The sequence below is a fragment of the Coenobita brevimanus genome, unplaced genomic scaffold (genome assembly GCF_032717465.1).
Source record: "Coenobita brevimanus isolate Jiangsu-jjx unplaced genomic scaffold, ASM3271746v2 jjx.HiC_scaffold_2531, whole genome shotgun sequence".
NCBI classification, from domain to species: domain Eukaryota; kingdom Metazoa; phylum Arthropoda; class Malacostraca; order Decapoda; family Coenobitidae; genus Coenobita; species Coenobita brevimanus.
The window spans coordinates 1-20,452 of record NW_027643470.1 but is presented as its reverse complement, the minus strand read 5'-3'; the positions used below and the strand labels follow the sequence as shown (position 1 = coordinate 20,452).

The following is a 20,452-nucleotide window of genomic DNA, read 5'->3' as shown; positions in this document are numbered from 1 at the left end:
CACAAACAAATTGCCTCCACGTCACCCTGTCCCCCGCCATTTCACTGTCCTGCTCCCAATTCACACCCACTTCACTCATATACCTCTCCACTCCATCCCTCCATCTCATCCTTGGCCTTCCCCTCCCTCTCTCCCCCTACACCTTACTCACATACACTCTCCTCGTCAGTTTCTTACTCTCCATCCTCTCCACGTGGCCAAACCACCTCAGTGTGTTCACCATAACGCTTCCTAACACCACAACGCTCCTTTATATCCTCATTAGTCAGCCTGTCTCTCCATGTGACTCCACAGGCTCCTCTTAAGTAACTCATTTCCACTGCTCTCACTCTTGACTTCTGTCCCTCCAGCAACGTCCAAGCTTCACATCCATACGTTAGAGTTGGTATCACAATACTGCCATGTAGTAACTTTTTCACTTCCATGCTCACTTCCCTGTTTCTTATCACTGCTTTCAAGGAACCAGCAACCTTTCTTCCTTGTTGTACCCTTTCAAGCACTTCACCCTCCAAACCTCCATCCTTACTCATCACATTACCCAAACATTTAAACGCACTCACATAGAAAGATAGATATAAAGATAAATAGATAGGTGGATGGAGGAATGGATGGAGAGAGAGAGAGAGAGAGAGAGAGAGAGAGAGAGAGAGAGAGAGAGAGAGAGAGAGAAGAGGAGGGAGGGGGGGGGGACCAACACCCATGCCTCACTCAGCTGGTGAAGGAGACTTAACAGCAAAATATGGCACAGGTGGAATAGGTCTCAGGTGGGTGATTTGTTTTGGTTATGGCAGCTGGTGAGGTGTGATGCCCTCCCCAGCTGAATAATATCGTCTGGCAGCAGTGGTAATGGTAACGGTGGTGGTAATGGTGGTTGTGGTGATGGTGGTAGTAGTGTTAATTTTTGTAGCAGTTGTAGTAGCTGTAGCAGTAGCATTATTACCGTAGTATAATAGTAACAGTAGTAATAATAATAGGAGTTGTATCAATAGTTGCCATTATTATTATTATTATTATTATAATTATCATTATTATAACCATTATTATTATTATCATTATTATTATTATCTTCTCAACACTTCATTTTTTTTTTTTACAGTGTTTCATTTCATTCATTCATTGCCAGACGCCATGTATCCCAAACGGGGTGGCCAAGGGCTTAGAGTTAACTGTTTTACAGGGAGGGGCACTAATCTTCCACCAACCCCACTTGACACGTAGGGAGAACGTTATGCCAACAGCATCTGGTGTTCCCAGGAGGTCACCCATCCAAGTACTAACCAGACCCAACGTTGCTTAACTTCGCTGATCGGACGGGAAGCGGTGTACTCAACGTGGTATGGCCGTTACAGTATGATATTAATTGCAGAAGCTTAAAAATTACACACATTATTGTCAGCTTATGAACGACAAAAAAATGTCCAGAAAAACAATATATATTTTAAGTTCTTTTGTTTAGTGTTTTCTTTTTTAATAAACTCACATATGTTGTGCAATGATATTGTCAACTGGCTTCTGTTTGAATGAGATGATAATTATATACGGGGTATGCCAGATTTGAAAAGGGATTTTAATCATTTTTAATTTTGTTGGCATTACTACTACTACTACTACCACTACTATTATTATTATTATTATTATTATTATTATTATTATTATTATCCATCTATCCATTGTTCAATCCTATGTGGCCCCATGAGGACCGTAGGAACCAGGGGCTAGGCAAGTTGGTCCTGACATTTAAGATGAGGGTGACCAGCCTCACTCATCCCTGAGTGGCATTACGTGAGCAATAAACCCCAGCCACACCTTGGATATAAACCTGTACAGGCTCAGTCCGGTTGGAGCACCTTAATTACCCACTAAACCACCAGGCGCCATAATTTGGTTATATAGTTACCACCCAGCGTAGTAAATGGATTCCTGGTGTACAGAAAACCATTTGGCTTGCCACTCAGTGTAGAGTTGCCCATAGGCAGAAGGAAGAGGAAAGAACGAAGGAAAGAAAGACAGAAGAGGGAGTGTAAAGTTACCTGTAGGCAGAAGGACGAGGAAAGAGTGAAGGAAAGAAAGACAGAAAAGGAAGGATGGAAGAGAGGAAAGGGCAGACACCCAAAGCAACACTACATCGAGTGAGTGGATGGTGAGCGCCCCCACCTACCTACCTATTATTATTATTATTATTATTATTCCCACCACTATTGCTACTTCTGCGACTGCTACTACTACCACTACTACTACTACTACTACTACTACTACTATGATGATGACAATGATTACTACTACTACTACTACTACTACAACTATACTACTTCCACCATCACCACCACCACCATCACCACAATCATTACAATTACCACTACAACTATTACTACTACTACTACTGCTGCTGCTGCTGCTGCTGCTGCTATCTAATCTATCTATTATTATTATTATTACTATTATTATTATTATTATTATTATTATTATTATTATTATTATTTACAGATGACCTCACCCAAGGCAACGTGCATGAACAAACTTATTTGTCAGCGCAAATAAATGAGTTTGGAAAAACAATTATATGATTCACTAGCCTCCTGCCTACATAATTAATGTCCTTAACACAATAGAGAGGCTGCCAGAGATCAAGCAGCGTGAAAAGCCGCCATTAAGTGACCAAGGCCGACGCATGAAATATTATAGCAACCCTTTCTTACGGATTGGACACCGATGCAGAGAGAGAGAGAGAGAGAGAGAGAGAGAGAGAGAGAGAGAGAGAGAGAGAAATGCTACATATAGCACTTTCTCGTGACTAGCATATTCTAAAATGTGTTAAATTATTGCTTCAACGCAGCATTCAAGATGAAGCGATGACAATTTTAGGCCAGGTCAGAGGGGAAAGAGGTATAGTCACGAAGAAATGCAATGGAAAGGCAGCAGAGCCGTAGTACTGCCCTAGTCTGCCACTGAGTTACATGAAAAAAAAAAAAAAAATGAAAAGGACGAAAATCTACGCCAAGTTAAATTGAAAAGAGTAGGCAAAACTACTGGAAAGGTTGGGTGGGAGAGACACAGGTTAGTGCTTGAATTCTTTATTTTCTCTAACGTTTCGGGCTACACAGAACCCATCGTCAGAGAGTCTGGGTTCTGTGTAGCCCCAGACATTAGAGAAAATAAAGAAGTCAGGCTTTAACCTGTGTTTCTCTTCCTCTCAGTCTTCAGGGAGTCCTCGTTGTAGCCCGAAACGTTAGAGAAAATAAAGAATTCAAGCTCTAACCTGTCTCTTTCTCTCACCCAATCTTCAGTAAATCTGTCCTGTGTAGCCCAAAACATTAGAGAAAATAAAGACTTCAAGCTCTAACCTGTGTCTCTCCCACCCAACCTTACCATTTGTCGCAGTGGTTCATCTTCAGTACTAACTCTAATGGGAAAGATGGCAGATGCCGCCAAGGTTATGATAAATGTGTCTCGAAATACATGATGCATTCTGTATATGTCAGCATTCAAATTGGAGCTATGGTTATTTTGGACCAAGTTAGATAAAAAAGAGTATAGATCCTTTGTCTGTTTACCTCAGTTCGTCATTTGCAGTTTACTTGCATCACTTCCGCAAAATCGTTACTAGACTATTAAGGTATGATGTGCAAAATAAACCGCTGACAAGTAGGCATTACGAACTCTAAGGACGGTCCCAGGGGTATTACGTGAGATAATATATATATATATATATATATATATATATATATATATATATATTGTTACATAGCCTATGATTTCATCATCCTTTGTGTAATTTTAACGCACAGTATGCTGCATGTTTGATCACGAGCGTGTTCTGCCTCAGTTCCCCCCTTCTACCGTTATAGTAGAGTAAGTCGTCCTTTCTGTTGTTCAGAGTAGGATTGTCAGCTCTTTGTCCCCTATGGCTTCATTTGCGCGTCCTTCTTACAAGTTGTATCAAGCTCCACTGGCCCCTATATAATGAGCTCAGTCTCTACATTAATTGCCACTTAGATCTACTCCTCATTTTGTTCACATCTCTGTCCTCCCCTGTACAGTTATTATTGTGAGTGCTCAGGAAGTCTCCAACCATCTAGCAGCTGTGTAATTTGAGTATAAGTGTTATTGCATTTTGTTCTTGTACTGTACTGTATAGCATAAGGTGTTAATTCTTAGGCCTAGTAACGTTTTTTGTAATTCATGTAAGGTTCTTTATGTCAGTCATCATTAATAATATTTTGTATCTGTAATAATTTACCTTGCATTAACTGAGCATTACCCAGTGTATTTTCATTTTATCGGGGCTGACTTAGATAAATTTACTCTTGCTAATTTCGTGTTAATAGAGGCTATTGCAGTTAACCATATATTTAACCTGTTTTTTGCCATTACGTTATCCTTATGAGTCCTGAATGTTTTTTTGTTAGTTTGAGCATTAAACTTTAACTTGTAATTTTACCTAACTCTTTGTTTTGAACCTGGAACTTTACGGGACAGTAGTGATTTTTAGTATTCTCACTTAAAGCGTACATTATCTTTCTCTGTTCCATAACATAAATTTGGCGACCTCATATCAGGATATTCAGGATATTATCATAAGGATATTGCTTGATATTTTGTGACTGTGATTTATTCATGATGTCTACTATTACTACACTTGATGAAGCCAAAGATATTTTGTCAAATGTGCAAACAGTGTGTGACGTAGAGAACAGAACAAAGAATGAACTTAAGCTTGTTGCTCAACAATTGGGAATTGCTGTTCGCTCTCATCATTCTAAAGATCAAATTGTTGATATGATTAATGAAAGCTTGTTTAATGTAACTCCTCCAAATGAGCAAACGCAGATTGAATTAGCTAAGTTACAGCTAGCCCTGCAGCAGGCTCGTGTGAAAGAAGCTGAATTTCAAGCACGTGCTAAGGAGGCTGAGTCTCAGGCTAAGGAGGCTTGTGTTAAGGAGGCTGAATTTCAAGCAAATGCTAAGGAGGCTGAATCTCAGGCTCGGATTCAGGAGGCACAGATACAGGCTCAGGCACAAATTGAACTAGCTAGGATTCAGGCAGACCATGAGTATGGCATGAAACAAGGTGGAACTGGATCATCTAGCTCTGATGATATTGATGTGGCTAAAAATGTTAAACTTGTCCCTCCTTTTAATGAATCTGATTTAACAAAGTATTTTCAGTTGTTTGAGAGGGTAGCTACAGGTTTTAATTGGCCCAAAAAGTATTGGCCAGTACTCCTTCAAACTGTTCTCACCGGTAAAGCTCAAGTAACTTATGCATCTTTGCCTCAGGATCAATCTGATTATTATGATGCAGTTAAGAGCTTGATTCTTAAGGCCTATGAGCTTGTTCCTGAAGCTTATAGAGTAAAATTTAGGACAACTTACAAGCAAGATAAGCAATCCCATGTTGAGTATGCAAAAATCAAAGATCTGTTAGAGCAGTGGTTAAATTCTAAGAATGTGGATTCTGATTTTGATAAATTTAAGCAGATGATTTTGCTGGAGGACTTCAAGAGGTGTATTTATAAAGATGTAAGCCTATATCTTGATGAGAAAAGAATAGATAATTTGTCTGATGCTGCAGTTTTAGCTGATGAATATTTTCTCACTCACAAGAGATATTCTAAAGAAAAAGGGAAAGCTGAGAGTAAGTACGTTGCCTCTACTCAGAGTACAGGTAACAGGAAAGAGAATAAAGATGATGTTTCTCAGGAAGTAAACACCAGCTTCACCTCTAGATTTCAGAAAAGTAAATGTACTTATTGTAGTAAGCTTGGTCATACTACGGAGAAATGTTTCAGGAGACAGCGTGATGTGAACAAAAAGGAGTCTTTAAATATTCAGTCAATTGGTCTAGTGTCCACTCTTGAGAGTTCCCAGAATTCTTTAACTGAGTTAACTGAACCTGCTTTGAGGGGTAACTTAAATTCTCATGATGGAGCTCCTATTTTGAGCAGTAACGTGGGTGACACTCTCAAGAGTTCATGTGCTAATTTCCTGTCTGATGGTTTTGTCAGTCCTCTGGACAGTAATGACAGGAAATCAGTTAAAATATATCGTGATACAGGTGCTTGCCAATCCCTTATGCTGACCAGTGTTCTAGGCTCTAATGTTAATTCCTCTGATGAAACTGTAATCTTACAAGGTGTAGGGAATAATTACTTCTCTGTCCCTCTGTGCAGAGTGAATTTAGAGTCTGGTTTTGCTAATGGTTCCGTTATGGTTGGGTTGGTTGAGACACTCCCAAAGTCAGGTTCTTACTTGGAAATGATATTGGTGGAAGCCAAGTGTGTCCAGCTCCTCAGTTGTCTAGTGAGCCAGTGGCTGCGTCCCAGGATTGTGATGTCCCTGATGTGTTCCCTGCATGTGCTGTCACTAGGGCTAAGTCTAAAGTTACTGGTGACTTAGAGGATAATGATGATGATGATGTTATCCTAGCTGACACTTTTCTTGCTAATTTGGACCACTCACCAGATGAGGCAGTACCCCATAGTGTTGATAATTTGTCTCGTCAAGAGTTGGTTGAGTTGCAGGTTGCTGACCCTGAGTTGAAAGGTCTAGCTAACTCTGCTTGCAGAGAGGAAGAGTCAGCCGGTGCTTCTACTTGTTATTATATAAAGTCAGGAGTACTTATCAGGAAGTGGAGACCCCCAACAACATCAGCCGACTGTGAATGGGAGGTTGTACATCAAGTTGTCATCCCTCGTGTTTGTAGGCAGGATATCATTAGAGTGGCTCATGATTCCAGTTTGGCAGGACACCTTGGAGTGAGGAAGACTGTGGCACGCATTTTGAAACACTTCTACTGGCCAGGTATCTTCAGGGATGTTTCCTGGTATTGTAAGTCTTGTCACACCTGTCAAGTTGTGGGGAAGTGTAATCAGACCGAAAAGGTTGCACCTCTAGTTCCCATTCCTCCTTTTGAGGCGCCATTCACCCGTGTGTTGGTGGATATTGTGGGCCCTCTTCCTAAGACTTCTTCAGGATTTTCTTATGTGTTGACCCTGATTGATATGGCTACTCGCTATCCTGAATCCATTCCACTTAGAAATATCTCAGCAAAGAACGTGGTTAAGGAAATGCTAGGGTTCTTCACAAAGTTTGGTCTGCCCAAGGAGGTACAGTCAGACCGGGGAAGTAATTTCATGTCAAACGTTTTCAAGCAGTCTCTGAAAGAGTTGGGCATCACCCAGATCACGTCTTCAGCTTACCATCCCCAGACCCAAGGAGCGTTGGAGAGATATCATCAAACACTCAAATCGATGCTCAAGAAATACTGTTTGGAACATCAGAAAGACTGGGATAAAGGTCTTCCATTTGTTGTATTTGCCGCAAGAGAATCTCCAAATGAATCACTGGGCTTCTCACCTTTTGAACTACTGTTTGGCCATGAAGTAAGAGGACCCCTTAAGTTACTCAAGGAATGCTGGCTGTCGGAGGAAGATGACGTCAACCTGCTGGAGTATGTGATGAAGTTCAAAGAACGGCTGTCCACTGCTTTACAGCTGGTGAGAGAGAATTTAGGAGCTGCTCAGGAGAAGATGAAGACTTGGTATGATAAGAAGTCCAGGTTACACCACTTTCAGCCAGGAGATCAGGTTTTGATTCTGCTACCGGTTCATGGGCAACCTCTTCAAGCCAAGTTTAGTGGTCCTTATTTCGTGGAGAAGAAACTCAGTGATGTCAACTATGTCATCGCCACACCAGATCGTAGAAAGAACAAGCAACTTTGTCACATCAACATGCTAAAGTTATATCACAGGCGGGACGAAAATAACCCAGTCTGCACTGTGGCTGTTCCACCCGAGTCTGCAAGTGAAGCTCTCCCATGCAGTATGAGCCTGAGTGATAGTTTGGGGAAGAATCCTGATATCATGAATGATCTCCAGACTAAGCTTTCTCATCTACCTCCCGAGGAAAGGCAGGAGTTTTCGGCATTACTGCAGGAGTACCCGCAAGTGTTCCGTGCCACTCCAGGAAGAACCACTGTGTTGATGCATGATGTCGATGTTGGAGACGCAAAGCCAATTAAACTGCCTCCTTACCGTGTGAACCCAGTGAAAGTTCCTCTCATCCAGAAGGAGCTTGGCTACCTGTTGGACCACAAGATGATTGAGCCCTGTCAGAGCGAGTGGAGTTCTCCTGTCACTCTAGTCCCTAAACCAGGTGGGTCACAGCGGCTTTGCATCGACTACAGACGTGTTAATCAGATCACCAAAACAGACACTTACCCTCTCCCTCACGTGGAAGATTGCATAGACAAGATCGGAAAGGCTAGGTACATAAGTAAGTTTGATTTGTTAAAGGGATACTGGGAAGTACCTATGACTGAACGTGCTAGGGAGATCTCATGTTTTGTAACACTAGGAAAGACTTTTGCATGTTCTGTAATGCCATATGGTATGAAGAATGCACCAGCCACATTTCAGAAGCTCATGAATGTTGTAACAGAGGGTTTGGCAGGGTGTGGTGTTTATATTGATGATGTATTAATCTTCAGTGACAACTGGAAAGATCACCTATGCCATGTCAGTAAATTTCTTGAGCGTTTGGTTCATGCTAATCTTGTAGCTAATTTATCAAAGTGTGAGTTTGGTCAAGCTAAAGTTCAGTACCTCGGGTACGTAATTAGTGATGGACATGTTGCACCACCAGCAGCTAAGGTTCAGATTATAAGTGATCTTCCCAGACCTAAAAGTAGGAAAGAGCTACAAAGATTTTTGGGAATGGTAGGTTATTACCGGAGATTTGTTCTTAACTTTTCTATTCTTGTATCACCACTTACAGACCTACTGAAAAAGGGAGTTAAATTTGTCTGGACCGATAACTGTGAATCCTCTTTGAACAAACTTTAAGCTATCCTATTAAGTCAGCCAGTGCTCGCTACTCCAAATTTTGCTAAGCCTTTTAAGATGTCTGTTGATGCAAGTGATACAGGAGCTGGGGCTGTTTTGCTGCAAGAGGATGATCAGGGTATTGAACACCCTGTATCTTATTACAGAAAGAAGTTCACTCCACCTCAAAAGAACTATTCAACTATTGAGAAAGAGCTTTTGGCCTTGATTTTGGATTTACAGCATTTTTCATTTTATTTGTGTTCTGGTTTTGACCCCATAGTCATTTATACCGATCATAACCCACTGAAATTCCTTAGTAAGTTTAAAGATAAAAATCAGAGATTGACAAGATGGAGTCTAGTTCTTCAGGAGTATTCAATAGACATACAATATGTCAAGGGGAAAGAAAATGTTATTGCAGATTGCTTATCTAGACTTTAGACAGATTGTTTTAGAGTAATAAGAAATTTCCTTTGTAAATTTCTTTTTCTTTGTGGGGAGGTGTTACATAGCCTATGATTTCATCATCCTTTGTGTAATTTTAACGCACAGTATGCTGCATGTTTGATCACGAGCGTGTTCTGCCTCATTTCCCCCCTTCTACCGTTATAGTAGAGTAAGTCGTCCTTTCTGTTGTTCAGAGTAGGATTGTCAGCTCTTTGTCCCCTATGGCTTCATTTGCGCGTCCTTCTTACAAGTTGTATCAAGCTCCGCTGGCCCCTATATAATGAGCTCAGTCTCTACATTAATTGCCACTTAGATCTACTCCTCATTTTGTTCACATCTCTGTCCTCCCCTGTACAGTTATTATTGTGAGTGCTCAGGAAGTCTCCAACCATCTAGCAGCTGTGTAATTTGAGTATAAGTGTTATTGCATTTTGTTCTTGTACTGTATAGCATAAGGTGTTAATTCTTAGGCCTAGTAACGTTTTTTGTAATTCATGTAAGGTTCTTTATGTCAGTCATCATTAATAATATTTTGTATCTGTAATAATTTACCTTGCATTAACTGAGCATTACCCAGTGTGTTTTCATTTTATCGGGGATGACTTAGATAAATTTACTCTTGCTAATTTCGTGTTAATAGAGGCTATTGCAGTTAACCATATATTTAACCTGTTTTTTGCCATTACATTATCCTTATGAGTCCTGAATGTTTTTTTGTTAGTTTGAGCATTAAACTTTAACTTGTAATTTTACCTAACTCTTTGTTTTGAACCTGGAACTTTACGGGACAGTAGTGATTTTTAGTATTCTCACTTAAAGTGTACATTATCTTTCTCTGTTCCATAACAATATATATTATCATTTTTACAGTAAACAAATATCTGTAACATTATCTACTCTGGTTCTTTATTTATAGGCCAGCCAGATGCCTTAATCCTGGAGGGGGTGGCCATGAACAGGTTGCCTCCATGTCAGCCTGTGCCCCGTCATCAGGCTGGCCTCCCTCCAATTCATGCCGTCCCTATTTACATACCTCTCCGCCCCATTCATTCACCTCATCCTCATTTTCCTCCTCACCATCTCCCCCACCACCTCACTTTCCCTCCTCCTCATTCCCCCTCCCCCTCCATGTCACTCCCTTTCTACCTCACTCACACACACTCTCCTACTCGATCTCTCATTATCCGCGATTGATAACGGAAATAATTATATGGTCTAATTTCTCACTGCAATAATCATCGTAACCTGTGATTTTGGAATTTCGTGACAAATTCTTAGCGACATATTCTGTACATCTCAACATGCTCTTTTATGCTGATACAGAATAATACATACATGATAATGCTAAGATACAATCAGCAAAATAAATAGCTAAGAAAACGGTGCTTCGGTCTCCTCTGTCACCTGCAACTGTCTCTAATTTAGTTCATCAGATATCAGAATTTTACCATCAATAAATAAACGAATAAAAATAAAATTAATTTTAAAAGCTCGAAAGTGGACAATGGTGGCCGTTAAACTGGCTTAAAGCTGTTGTGTCCATGCCCTAACACCTCTTCCTTAGCAACTTACTTTGGGATAGGACTGGTTAATATCAAGATGTTGCTTATGCTGAGTAGGGTGATATGTGGGTTAATATCAAGATGTTGCTTATGTTGAGTAGGGTGATATGTGAATTATGTAAATGACACTGACAACGATAGCAAGGAGTAATAGGCACAATAAATCGCTTAGGAGGAGGTGTTAGGGAACCTCTAGATTGGTTTGAATCTGTTTCATTCATGACTCGTGTTCTCGTCGGTTGAGGATGCTCCCTTACACCTCTTCCTTAGGAATTTACTCTGAACATTACACTAAGTATCCTCTTTATGTTGCTAATGAAAACTAGATCAATATTAAAATGAATTAGCATGCAAGATTATGTTAACCCGCCGACTCCCGTTAATTTATATATACGTCCGAACGTTTTGCCACTGTGACTCCCATTGACGTAAAAAAACGCGCCGCAATTGCAAGGTCTGTCATTTGCACACTATTAAAGTTTTGTGTCTGATTTTTGGTACGTATACACGGGACACCTTCCTCTACCAGATGCCAGGCAGGGACAATGCCTTATTCCGCATGACCTCCCCCCCCTGCACGCCATTGTCTCGGCAATTCACCTATTACCAGTTACCTGGCCAGTAAAGACATGTCGCACCACGGTACGAAATTCAAGGCCAGAGTGATTCTCCAATCGCTGACAGTGTGGAGGACAAAGTTTACGTAGCATTAGAGGAAGAAACAGTCAGAAATGATGATCAGGTAATGTCACCAAAAAAGGTGAGGTATGTTGATGTGTTTGGTGAGTGAAACAATGCTTATATTGCCTATATTACTGGGTGAAAATCAATATTTTTTTTACCACATAAATTCGTACCAAATTAACAAATAAACACCTTTTATGAGTGGTGTGGAATAGTTACCCCTCCAGTAGAACACGTTTTCTCTGGAGCCAGCCCCATAGAGAACACAATAAGGTAAGGGGTACTGTTACCTCTGTCCAGTATTTTAAATCTCAGCTGAACTACTTCTCTATGAATTTTCGATGTTTCTCATAAGAAGCGGAGGTTTTAGCCAGAAAAAACAAAATCGAAAATCTGCCAGGATTGGGGGAGGTCATTGGTTAAAAATCTGCTGGGATGGGGCGGGATAAGGTGCAATAAATCGCTAAGGAAGAGGTGCTGCGGAGCCTCCTATGCCATCTATGCCCGTATTCTCGTTGTGTAAGGAAATTCCCTAGCACCTTTTCTTAAGCTATTTTTTTGCTTATTACACATTACTGTCCTCATCTGTGTTACTTAAATTCTTTTAATATCGCTTCACTTTAGATACATAATGTGCAATGGGTTAACCAGCGACTTCTAAAATTTAATCACTAGGGAAGAGGTGTTAGAGCCCGAGAGTGTGACACCGAGTTCCACATTCATGGGAGGGTCGGTATTAGATAATCACAGTTTCCGCATGAGTGGAGAGGCGAGGAACATAACTTAATGACCCATGAATGGCGATGGTTATGTCAAGTAGCCTGCCTTTGGTTCCATGGACTGACAGTTCACAAGTGTTCCCTAAAATCTGTTTCGAAGCAGTGTCTCGTTTTCTGTGAAGCTTCAAACCACCCCCAAACTTCCAGTATGCTATATGTAGGACCAAATGGGCTGGGAAAATAGGTGGTTGTAGCTATTTTTTATCTCAGGAATGACTAGCCACTGTCCTCCTGGCTAGTCGAGGCCGCAGGGACACCGGTGGGACTAGCATTGAGGGACAGAAGCAGTTAGGAAGGGACGAAAGTGATGCTTAGCTGAGCAGTCACTCCTGATCAATGTAGCGAGAGTGCACTGCTGGGTGGTGGTAGTAGTGGTGATGGTGTAAGTTGTGGTAGTAGTGGTAATGGTGGGGGTAGTACTGGCTTTGATTGTGGGTGCTGGAGTAGCCGAGGTGGTGCTGTGGTAGCTGTGGTACTTGTAGTTGTCTCAGTGCTTGTGCAATGGTAGTCGTAGTGGTGATAGTGGGATCAGTGGTGGTGATAATGTTGGTGGTAGTCGTAGTGGATGGTCCGTTGCTTGTAGTTGTGGTAGCGGTAGTAGTGGTGGTGGTAGTGGTAACAGTGATGGTGGTAGTGGTAGTAGTGGTGGTGGTAGTGGTAGTAGTGGTGGTGGCAGTGGTAGTAATAGTGTTTTTTTTTTTTATGTGTCCGACTCTGGGCTTAGGCTTCACAGCCTGCTCTCAAGGCCCAGTAGGCCTCCTACATTCCATACATCTCCACATGTCACCACTTCGGCGCTAACACCCACTGTCCATATTGAATACATGCTAGGGCTCTCATACAGGACTGGTGTATTGGTATTAGCGGGGGCATTTTTACGACATGTCGGCGTGTCTTCTGGTAGATCAGTAAACTCTGCTGTTATTAAATTCAAATCCTTAAACTGTTCCCTGCCCCAGCGGGGATTTGAGCCAGGGTCCGGTAGGACCGCAGGCCACCTCTCTACCGATTAAGCCACCTTTGGTGGGGTACCGGTGATGGTGTTGTGGTAGTGATGGTGGCAGTGATGAGGGTAGTTGTGGTAGTGATCGTAGTTGCCGTTGTAGTTGTGGTGTTTATACTTTGTGATAATGGTGTTGGTAGTTATTGCAGTGACTGTGGTAGTGGTGGTAGTAATTGTGGTAATGGTGGTGAGTTTGTTGATTGTTTTTGTGGTAGTAATGGTATTGACGATAGTGACGGTGGTTTAGTTGTTGTGACTGTTGAAACTGTCGACGGTGTGGTAGTGATGGTGGTAGTGATGGTCAGAGTTGTGGTAGAAAGGCTCTTGTGGTAGTGGCAGTGGTTACTATAGTAGTCTTGTAGTTGTGGTTGTGGGAGCGATGGTGGTACTTGTGCTTGTAGCTGTGGTAGTCTGAATGGTAATGGTAGTGGTAGTCATGATGGGAGTGTTAGCAGTGATGGTGGTAGTATTGACTGTGGTAGCGTTTGGAAAAAATATTGCTGTGAAAGTGGAGTTGTGGTAGTGATGGTGGTGGGGGTAGTGGTGGTGGCTGTGGTAGTGGTGGTGGTGATTGTGGTTGAGGTGAACTAAAAGACGTCTTTGGATCCAGGAAATTCATCACATACACACACACACACACACACACACACACACACACACACACACACACACACACAGAAGCCCTTTATTTCCAACATTTAACTCATCACTAATAATAATGCATCTGTTCATAGGTTTGACAAGGGGAGTAGGATGAACAAAATAATATATAGTGAATTGATATTTTTCTTCGGTATTAGTTCCTCCCCCCGGCGTAGTTAGCTGAAATTTTGATTGATTGATTGATTGTGTGTGTGTGTGTGTGTGTGTGTGTGTGTGTGTGTGTGTGTGTGTGTGTGTGTGTGTGTGTGTGTGTGTGTGTTCTTACCTAATTGTTCTTACCTAATTGTATCTTTACAGGAATGAGTCAAGCTCGTACTGTCCCGTGTCTTAAACCATATTTATCGTACATATCCTTAAATTTGTGAATTGTTTTGGCACACACTATTTCATTCGGTGGTGCATTCCACTGATCAATTGCTCTGTTTGGGAAACTGAATTTCCTCACGTCTTTATCACCTCTCTTCTTATGCAGTTTTTTGCAGTGTCCTCTTGCTGATGCTTCCCCATACGTTAAGTAATCATTTATGTCTATTTTCTCCTTTCCTGATATGCATTTATATAGCATTATCATGTCACCTCTTTTCCTTCTCTCCTCTAGTGTTGGTAGATTCAGTTTATTTAGTCTTTCTTCGTAGCTTAGATCCCTTAAGCTTGGTATCCATCTTGTAGCGGCCCTTTGAACTTTTTCAATCTTGTCTATGTGCTTTTTGAGATGAGGACTCCAGACTACTGATGCATACTCCAGGGTTGGTCTAATGAATGATGTTATTATCCTTCTTAGCATGTCTTCATTTATGTATGTGAATGCTATTCTCATATTTGCATGCAGTGTATACATGTTCCGTACCTTCTCACTGATGTGGTCAGCCGGAGATAGTCTGTTATTGATAATCACACCTAGGTCCTTCTCTCTTTCTGATGTGTGTAGGGTTTTATTTCCTAACGTATAATCCCAATTAGGTCTTTCTCCACTTTTACCAAACTTGATTACATGACACTTGTCCACATTGAATTCCATTTGCCATGTATTACTCCATTCATGAAACTTATTTAATTCTTCTTGTAGCTCTTTACAAGAGTCTGTGTTAGTAATTCTCCTTTGTATTTTTGCATCATCTGCAAACATATTTAGATAGCTTTCATTTCCAGTGTTACTGTCTATATCATTTATATACACTAAAAACATGATTGGTGCCAGCACTGAGCCCTGTGGTACGCCACTAGTCACTTCTTTCCATGATGAGTAGTTTCCCCTTAGTACTGTTCTCATTTCTCTTTTTATGAGAAAATCTTGCATCCAACAAAACAGTTTGCCTCGAATTCCTCCTTGATGGTACAGTTTCCATAAAAGTCTTTGGTGTGGTACTGTGTCAAATGCTTTCTTGAAATCTAAATAGATACAGTCCACCCATCCTTCTCTTTCCCGTATTGTGTCTGTTACTCTGTCATAGTAGCTCAACAGATTAGTAACACATGATTTTCCTTTTCTGAAACCAAACTGTCTTTCTGTTATCATATTGTGTGTGTGTGTGTGTGTGTGTGTGTGTGTGTGTGTGTGTGTGTGTGTGTGTGTGTGTGTGTGTGTGTGTGTGTGTGTGTGTGTGTGTGAAGTGTATCCTGAAAAGTAAGTCCCAGTTCTAAGTGTTAAAGGAAATGTTCTAAGTGTTAAAGGAAGTGTTCTAAGTGTTAAAGGAAGTGTTCTAAATGTTAAAGGAAGTGTTCTAAATGTTGAAGGAAGTGTTTTAAGTGTTAAAGGAAGTGTTCTAAGTGTTAAAGGAAGTGTTCTAAGTGTTAAAGGAAGTGTTTAAGTGTTAAAGGAAGTGTTTAAGTGTTAAACGAAGTGTTTTAACCGTTAAAGGAAATCTTTTAAGTGTTAAACTAAGTGTTTAAAGTGTTAAAGGAAGTGTCATCGCATCTCCTTCTTAGCAATCTATTCTGTACCTTAATATACGCCTTGATATTACTGACGGTGCTGGAGGGAGCTGCCTTCACGTGGTGGCACCGACATAACCGAGAGGCTCAATTGTCTGGTTACACAAACATCCATCAACTACCTGCCTATCCCATAAAAATGAGGCTGGTGGTGTATCGGTAGTTAACATACAAAATAAATTGCGCAGGATCTGGAGTGAAGAAGGTTTAGTCCACAATAGTAGGCCTCACAATCACCAACTTCACACACACACACACACACACACACACACACACACACACACACACACACACACACACACACACGCTGGTTTTGGCAGCTTCTAACTTCTCGCTCGTCCAGGAATATAAACATCATTACCTATCAAGCAAAAAATAAATCGCTGAGCAAAAGATGATAACAAGCCTCCCGTACCCCACTACATGACACAATACTGTACCTCCCACAATGCAATACCTCCCACAATACAGTACCTCCCACAAGACAGTATCTCCCACAATACAATACTTCCCACAATGCAATACCTCCCACCATACAATACCTCCCACAATACAGTACCTCCCACAATACAATACTTCCCACAATACAGTACCTCCCACAATACAATACCTCCCCCAATACAGTACCTCCCACAATACAGTACCTCCCCCAATACATTACTTCTCATAATGCAGTACCTCACACAGTACAGTAGCCTACCTCCCACCATACAATACCTCCCACAATACAATACCTCCCACAATGCAATACCTCCCACAATACAGTACCTCCCACAATACAGTACCTCACATAATCACCAACTTCAGACTGAATTTATTGACAGTGAAGTCGGCAGGATCTGGCCCTTCTCCTGTTGGCATTAAGTGCTCCAAACACCTCTTCTGTAGCGCTTTAGTCTGCGCATCGTATCTCATTATCGTCTTGTACGTTATGGATACAAATTTTTTGATGTTATAACGAAATTAATAACGCAAAAATAAATCCTAAGGTGTTATCTAGCAGACAGGTGCTAAGATTCTTTTCCATTAACTTGGCCGAGATTTTCATCCTTTTGCAGCATATCATACGCAGCTAAAGGGCATGAAAAGAAATATTTCAGCTTTACGCTCTCTCCATAACATTTCATCATGACTAGCATCACATTCTAGTTTTAACTGTCACAGTTCTGCGTTCACGATGGAGAGATGGCAATTTAGGACAAGTTGGAGAGAAAGAAGTATAGCAGACTCTCCCAAAGCTCCTCTACAATATATCCTTCTGACACACCAACTTCAGGCTGCTTGTGTTGGGTTGGCTGGGCAATTTTAGATCAAGTTGTGGGGAAAGGAGTATAGCAAATCCTTCCAAACTCATCTACAATATACCCCCAACTCACACACAAACTTCATGCTGCTTGTGTTCGGTTGGGTGGACAATTTTAGTTCAAGCTGGAAGGCAAGGAGTATACCAAACCTCCCAAACCCCACTACAATATACCCCATCGCACAACTTCAGGCTGCTTGTATTGGGCTTGGATGTGTCTGGCCTCTCCCTCTGGCTTCTCCCTAACAGTATCCACTTCACACAACTCTCCCTTAGGTCTCTGCCGCCGCCTCTGTCTTTGATTACACGGGTTTGATGTGAACTTGGCACGGTTTGCAACAGCTTGATCTCCACCTTGACTACTTTGGCCAGCCCTTTGGATCTTGATTTAATTCACCGTTTTACCTGGAGTATTGATTGTTTAAAAGATATTGTGAAATACTGTAGTTTGGAAGAGGGTATTTGAATCTTCTTCCTCCTCCTCCTTTTTCTTTTTTCTTCTCTGTCTCTTTTTCTGTTCTTGTTCTTGTTCTTCTTCAATTTTCTTTTTCTTCTATGTATTATTATTATTATTTGCCTTTTACATATTGTTTTGTAGTGTGATTTGTGTTTTTTGTAATATTCAGGATGATGATAATGAAGACGGTGATCTGATGACGACGACGATGATGATGACTACTGTGATGACAATGATGACAATAATGGTAACGACGATAGCAATGATGATGATAATGATGATGATGAGGATGATGATGATGATGATGATGATGATGATGATGCCTCTCATTAAATGACTGCCTTTCATTATTCATCATATTCAAGTGAGTGACTTGTTTACTAGTCTCCACCTATTACATACCGGTAGGTTTTTGCTGGTACTGTTATTCCGGCCTCATAGTCTCGTGACGATTCCAGGAGAGCCGGAGACTGCACAAGGAGTTTGAAGAGCCTAGGTTGTGTCTTGGCACGGGCCATTGCTGATAGAAAAGAAAATCGAAATACTTTATGCACAATGGAAGGGCTTGTAGAAAGTGTGAAATGAGTACTATGTTGTGAACAAGATAAATTAGTCGTCTATACTGGAGACTTCAATGAGACCTGCGCAAGGAATCTGAATTGGCCAGGTTATATGTTCTGGTATGGGCCATTGCTGATAGAAAAAAAAAAAATAGATCCAAATCTCCCTATTTGGGTCAATGACAGGTCATTGTAAGAAACAGTGGGTGGAGACTAATAGCTGTTAGCAGGACTGTTACAGAGTTCTAGTATATTTTTTGCTGGAACCAGTTAGTGGCAGGGGCCAAACTGGAGCTCTCAGGGCTGCTTCAACAGTCATCATCATCCTCACCATCATCATCATCATTATCTTTATCCTCCTTCTCTGCATAATTTATCATCATCATCATCATCATTATCATCATTATCCTTATCCTCTTCTTTGCTAAATTTATCATCATCATCATCATCAATAACAGCCGTATCCTCCTTGTTCTTCTGCACTTATAATTATATCATCTTAATCATCATCGTCTTTCTCACCTCCTCCTCCTCCTCCTCCTCCTCCTCTTAATCTTAATTCCCACTTGTTAGGAATCCATTAACAGCAAAATCAACACTTTCTGTACAATGACATCTTTAATCTCATTCTGACTACCTTAAGACGAGTGTGTGCTTCTGGCCTTTGGTTCCTTCTTCATTACACCCCCCCCCCCGAACAAAAAGAAAAAAAAAATCGTTGTCGAATTTGCCGTCGTCACCCTCACTAAAATATTTGAAATTCTTGGGTACTAATGCTGGAGTAAACGTTTATTTCTTTGCATTATACTTTTTTAAAAATCAAACTGGCCTAAAGTTGCTCCCACTGCATCTTGAATGCTGAGTTGTAACAAGAGACTGACACTAGAATACGGTGCTAGTCGCGAAGAAGTGCTATGAAAAGGGTGCAGAGTTGCACAATTACCTTTGCCACTGAGCTGCGAGAAACAAGCTGCCAAAGGACAAAAAATCTGGGCCAAGTTAGGGTGAAAAGAGTACAGTATGTCAGTGTATCCTTGCTGCTTGCAGACGATTTCATTCATCTTATGAGAGCTCGCTACTAAATCGTCTTAATCAGTTTATGAATCCTCCGTGGCAGTGAAGGGGTTAATGAAGGTTATATCTAACCCATCTGTGTCGAAAATTATATATCTAGATGTGAATGAAATGGTTCTGCTGCAATGCCGAGTATGTAATAAAAGATACGTTATCAGTTAGATTAGAAGGAGTTAGGAATACAACACACACACACACACACACACACACACACACACACACACACACACACACACAGACGGAACAGTAAGTATGGATTAACTGTAGCTGCCACAACTTGAAAACGATATTCGATAAGCCTTAGTTACAAAATAGAAATAAGTCTCCTTGGTTATTAGTCAAATTCACCCTCCAATTTGACTACACTTGGCTGTTAACTGAACTGAATGGGGTTAGGGATCTTTGCCAGGTTTGAGTAAAAGCACTATAGGACTGGAACTCATGCATGTAAACTATGTCCTCGACTTCTTGAACCTCCTGAATTCCGGTTTTGTGATGAGACTACTGTGAAATGAGATTAGATAAAGCCAGAGGATCCAACAGTGTACAATAGGACCCAATGGTGTACAGTAGGATCCAGTAGTGTATAATAGTATCCAATAGTGTGCCATCGGATCCAATAGTGTACAATAGGATCTAACATTGTACAATATGATCCAGTAGTGTACAATGGGATCCCTTAGTGTACAACAGGATCCAATAGTGCACAGTAGGATCCAATAATGCACAATAGGATCCAATAGTTTACCTTAAGATCCAATAGTATACAATAGGATCCAATGCTGCACAATAGGATTCAGTAGTGCACAATAGGATCCGACAGTGTACAATAGGATCCAATAGTGCACGTAGGATCCAAAAGTGTGCAGGCGTGTGCATAATGGTGTGGAAATAGCATACTGGATGAACTAGAAGGGCCAAGCTGTTTATTCCTTGTCATGAAAAGGAAACAATATGGGCCAAAGACAGCCTTACAGAGATATTAACATAAAATTACTCTCATTCATTATGAATCTTAATGCATTCATAAAAATCTATCTATCTATCTATCTATATACCTACAGTAGGCTGCTTCCCCCAAGGAAAGGGAGGTAGCTGAGACAGGACGACACACTCCCAATTTACTCATCCACTCAAACCACATTCATTAGCACTTAGCCCCA

General features: G+C 41.0%; 1 non-coding gene across 1 annotated transcript; it reads right to left on the bottom strand.

Moving 5' to 3' along the window:
* Positions 1–1,229: 1,229 nt before the first annotated feature.
* LOC145389833 (5S ribosomal RNA) lies at positions 1,230–1,348 on the bottom strand. The gene has a single exon (XR_013895539.1). It is a non-coding gene; the product is annotated as a 5S ribosomal RNA (ribosomal RNA).
* Positions 1,349–20,452: the final 19,104 nt, after the last annotated feature.